The sequence below is a fragment of the Zingiber officinale genome, chromosome 6A (assembly GCF_018446385.1).
Source record: "Zingiber officinale cultivar Zhangliang chromosome 6A, Zo_v1.1, whole genome shotgun sequence".
NCBI classification, from domain to species: Eukaryota; Viridiplantae; Streptophyta; class Magnoliopsida; order Zingiberales; family Zingiberaceae; genus Zingiber; species Zingiber officinale.
In genome coordinates, this window is record NC_055997.1 from 21783787 (window position 1) to 21789786 (window position 6000).

Here is a 6000-nt window from a genome sequence, read left to right on the forward strand (position 1 = left end):
GAGACATCAATAACTTGCCTTAACCCCAGATTAATTATTTATATCAATATGAACATTTCTAATTCCTTATAATGACTATTATGTCGAGAGCATATTCAACATCTCTAATATTCGCAATCATTTCTATACATAACAGAAATGGGTCGACCAGTGAATAACATCAAAGATCTATTCATTCTAATCAGTCGCTTTCCTAGTTATGCTTCATAGATCGAATCATCTATAGCTAATAGGAAGCATGCTAAAGTAGCAAATACTGATAAGAACTTCAAGTAGATAGCTAAATAGACACTTAGGGTAAGACTGAGATCAACTTATAATCTTAAGAGTCTCATATAGTACAGAAGCAGTGATCTATTCTCCTATTACCCTTATTGTCGTAATAGCACATGTGGTATGAATCACATGCTACGATATTATTCTCTTTACTAGAAAGAGCGCATATTTTTCTCAAATTTTAACATCGTATAATTTTTGATCTTGACATACTTAATGTCTAATCTTGAGTTTAATATATGAATTCCAATATAGTATTAAGCAGCTTCAGTAAATTATAGATTCACTTACTCCGATCATTACATAAATGATCTCATCTTGGCACAATTATCAAGGCGACCTAAACTTATGAGATTGTCTCTATTCACAACTACATAAGTTGTCCCATAAGTAACGGTCTTACCTCTATTTATACTTAACAAATAGAAATGATTGTCCATGTGAGTAGACCAATCTCAACATGCTAATATACTCATTGAGGCCTCAATACAAAATGTAACAATATATACACTGAATAGATCATAACATTTTACCAAATCACAAAGACTTCTCATATCCTTGAAATAACTTTTCGATCAATGGTTTAGTAAAATAATCTGCAAGCATATTGCATGTAGGGATGTACTCAAGAACTATGTTTTTCTTGTCAACAATATCCCTTACAAAATTATATTTAATTTTTATAGCTTATCTTTGCTATGATATTTGGGATCTTTAGAAAAAGTTATAGTAACTTAACTATCACATTACACTCACTACAAGAAATTTGGGATTCAACCATACCTAATATATAACGATTTTTCAAAAAATTGTTATTTTTTTTATTTAACAACGGTTTTATTAAAAACTGTTGTTGTTGGCTATTTTTTCTTGAAAAAAGATAACAATTTTTTAAAAAATGTTGTGTTATATATGTCAAAGATAACAGTTTTTTAAAACTGTTGTCTAGCTTTTTTATGTAGTCTATAACAACAATTTTAATCAGCCGTTGTCTATTAATATTGCTTATATGGTAATAGATAACAGTTGTATTAAACTGTTGTCTATGTGCATGTTTTAGGTCTAAGACAAGAAGTTTCTTCGTTTAGCGCTCATCAAAAAGATTGTTTTGTTTAGTTGGTTTTGTCCTTAACATTACATTGCAGAAGCTTCAAATTTACTGTAGAACCTATCTTTGGATCCTCCATTAAAGTCCAAAGATAGCGTTGACGCCAACAAGCAGGTGATAGTTCTATTCATTTTAAGTTTTTCTTGCAGAAACTATGTCTAGATGTTATAGCTGGTGTTAATAAATAATTATTTTGAAATTTAGGTTTCTCCCATCCATATTGAAACGAGTAATGTCGATGCATCAAAGGTATTAGTTTTCTTCAGAGTGTTTGCATGTTCCATGAATGGTGGCAACTATTATGTACCCGCTTGTTATGCACCCCCAACCTATTTCTATGGAGGTGGTGAATTATACTTAATATTACTTAGCTATTGCGCTTATTTGTTATCTTTTTGTTCCTATCTATATGATTGTTATTTGTGTTGCATTCTTCAGGATATGATCATGCTTTCAAAGAGTGGAATGGTTACTCCACATGCATGAATCAAGATGGCATGCAGGTGTGACATATAACTTACACTAAAATATGTACAATGTTTATCTACTTCATAACTGATATGTGCAAATGTTGTAAATCAAATTAACTTGTTCAGAAACATGAGTCTGTTCTCCTAACTTTGCATATTATATTTTGTCTAGATTTTTAGAATCATCTTTGGAGTCATCCTCTGTGAGACAGTTTTTTTAAGCTCTTCCATAGAGTTATTTTGGATGCTATACTTGTTAGAGAGAAAAAAAATGCTTCTCGTATGTAATCGTTTAGAGTAACTTGGTTCTTCTATTTCCATTGCGCTTCACTAATCAAATTATTTTTCTCATGTATTGGAAGCGAGTTAAGTTCTCACTATTTATGCTCGAGCTCGTAGTAAAGCAAACATGCCCTGTTGCTATTAAACACTAAGTGTGTTTGTCTTCATGCATTATAAATAAATGTTTCCCTATTGGTAATAGGGAGTCTATGGAGACATGTATCAAGGTTACGGATATCCTGTATATAGTGCTTATTCTTCTAATGGGACAGTAGTTTCATCAATGGGATATGATAGAAAAGTTTATGACCAGCAGCAACATCAATCTCAACTTTCCCTTTTTTAGACACATCAGAAAACTAATTCAAAGTCATTAGGGAGACCCTTTTGTCTCTGTTGCCTCTGACCAGCTCTCAATCCTAGTGGATACACGTACAAATGGTGATATCACTGAAAATACAAATAATGGGCTAGGAACCATGAGGTCTATGCCCACCAAAATTTACAAAATGCCTCATAAGGGAATGGAGGTTCTCAAGACTCTTGGTATAGTTCTAGTAAATATTATTTTTGAATATTAGAAACTTGTATATTGAAGATGAAGGATTAGGAGAATTAAGAAGCAGTTTCTTATTACTCTTCTAGTGTTGTACATGGCAAAAGTAATTTGAATGATCCAATTCTTCAAAATTGGATATCAGGATTACGATGTTGTGTTACTCTTCTAGGATTAGGATGTTGTGTTGCTCTACCTTTGTTTTAATAATATCGTTAGTTATCATTTTGTTGGTTGCTTATGGATATCAGGATTATTTTTGAATATTAGAAACTTGTATATTAAATTTTATTTTCAAATTTAGTATTTTAAATGATTTATAATACTGGAAAATTATATATTAAATTTTAATATATTTTTTATTTTTATTAAAAAAAGATAACGATTTTTCATCATTGTTATAGGCAGTTTAAAACTGTTATTGAATGTCCTGTTATTAAAGGCACACGCTCAAAGACAACAGTGAAAAACTATTATCTTTGAAGGAAAAGATAATAATTTTTCACTATTGTAAAATTGTTCTCTTTGCCTTCAAAGATAACGGATAAAAATTATTGTCTTTGACCATCCCCTTTAACAACACGACATTTAACAACAGTTCTAAAGGGGCTACGACAACGGTGAAAACTTATTGTTGTTAGGATTTTTTTCTTATAATGATTGTAACAGGACTTCCACTATCCTCAACAATCTTTAGATGCTTCAGGAACTTTCTAAACTAGATAGCTTTATGCACATCAGCTGCATAAACCACACAGGTTTAATTATCGACAAGGCTACACAAGCCCAACCATATAGCTTATATTATCGACAAGGCTATATAAGACAAGCCACACAGCTTTCATTGTCAACAAGGCTATATAAGCCTGCTTCTTGCTATTCCATGAAATGGTGCCACCATTTATTAAGAAGTCAGATGTGAATTTTCTATCATCCAAGTCTCTCTCTCAATTTACATCTGTATAGTCCTTCAAGCTCATCTTAGATCATTAGAAATAGATATAATAATCTGTTATCCTTTTGAGGTATTTTAATATCCTCTTCACTCCTCTTTAGTGTCTTAATCCTGGGTTTAACTGGAAATGCCAAACTAAGACAACAACATAGATTATATCAGGACGAGTATGCAACATAGTGTATATTAAACTACCAATAGCACTGACATATATTTTTTTCTTCATTTTGGCTATTTTTCAGGAGTCTTGTGATACAATGTTGCAATCTGACAGATTGAAGTGTTGTAGCATCTTAGTGATATAAGTCTGTTGAGACAAACCTAAAAACCTTTTTGATTGATCTTTTATGAAAATCGATCAAGTCACAAAGACTAAAGCAAAATACTTAATTTTTTCAACAAAAACCTAGCTAAACTTAAGCTTTGAAAATAATTGCTTTTGAAAAAGAGTTAGAGAAAAACTTAGCTCTAACAAGATTTTGATAAACACTTAGGTTTGAAATTTTTTTAATAAAACATTTAACTTTAAAAAGAATTCCTTGTAAGAAAAAAATACTTAGCTAAGAAGATGAATTCTTTTAAAAAGAAATTTTATCAAATACTTAGTTTTATCAAAACTTAGTTAAGTACTTTGCTTTTAAAAAAAAATGATAAAAAACTTAGTTAAGTACTTTGCTTTTAAAAAAAATGATAAAAAACTTAGTTAAGTACTTAGCTTAAAAAAAGATTTTGATAAAAGCTTAGTTTTAAAAAATTTGATCAAAACTTAGTTAAGTACTTAGGTTTAATAAGATGTTGACAAAAGCTCAATTAAGTACTTAGATTAAAAAGAATTTTTATAAATAGCTTAGTTAAGTACTTAGTTAAAAAAAATTGATAAAAAACTTAATTAAGTACTTAGCTTAAAAATAATTTTGATAAGAAGCTTAGTTAAGTACCCTTTTTTTGAAAAAAAATTTATTTTTCTAGATACAAAAATATTTAAACTTACTTTTCTAAATAAAATATTTAAGGATTATTTTAAAAAAATAGTTAAACAGGAAAACTGAATTTCTTTTTTAAAAAAACTTTAACTTTTCAAAAAGTAAAAAGAAAAGTTTAACTTTAAAATTTTGAAAAAGAATACTTTAACTTTTCAAAAAAAAAAAAAAATACTTAACTTGACTTCCTTCACTCCCCCTTGATTAATGTCTTAAAAATATTTTGAGAATCCTAGAGTCCAAACATGTATAAGATAAAAGAAATTATCTATTTTTCTAATTTTCCAAGATAGTTTCCTATTTTTCTGATTTTCCATCTCACCCTTTCTAAGTTATCAAATATATAAAACTTATGAGTTTGTATGAGACTGAGTTAATTTTATTTTAATTTTATCAATATTCAAAAATATTGAAATTGAGATTTTTGAATTTTCAATGAGTTTGAATTTCAAATTTTGAAATAAATTTAAATTTTGAATTTGAATTTTTGGAATATAAGTTTGAATTTATAATTAAAATTTGAGGATTAATTAAACATTTGAAAATAATTAAGATTAAAATCATTTGAGTTTTGTAATTAATTAAGCTTTTGAAATTATTGTTTGAAATTAACTATCATGTGAAAATTAAGATATGAAAGTTAATTAATAATTGAAAATTAGTAAGATTTGAAGTTAATTAAAATTATAAAATTAATTATACTTATGAAATTAATTAGATTTTGAATTTAATTAATATTTTTGAAATTAATTAATATCTTTGAAATTAATTAGATTTTAAAATTTATTGTATTTTAAATTTAATTGAATTTTAATTGAGTTAACTTGATTGAATTGAGTTTAATTAATTTAGGTTTGATTAACTATTTTAAACCTAGGTTCATCTCGTCCTTTTCTAGATTTTTAATCAGGGAACTTTAATAGTTTTGTGAGATGGTTAATTTAATATTCAATTTTAGATTACAATCTAAGGATTGATTTACAATTGAGTTAGACTAAGATTTTACAATTAGTCGATTAAATATTTATTTCAATAATTGACTTTCAGACTGTGACGAGACACTAGGTCTTCTTGGTATGAGATCATCCACCACTTCTAGACAAAGCCTTTTAAAAAAAATTGGATATTTAATTTCCTTTCTGAAACTCCTTGGTCTAACTAGTCAAGTGTGAATCAAGCCGAGATTCTTATCTATCCTAGTCTAAGCATGTATAGTGAAAGCAGTAAAACAAGCATCAAACAAATCTATCTATCGATAAAAATGGTCTTTCTATCGGCTCCCCCTGGATCATAGCCTCGATAGGGTCTATCAAGATAGTGAATTTGATCCTTGGGGACCCTATATTAACCAAGTCTAACTTAATTAATCAAGT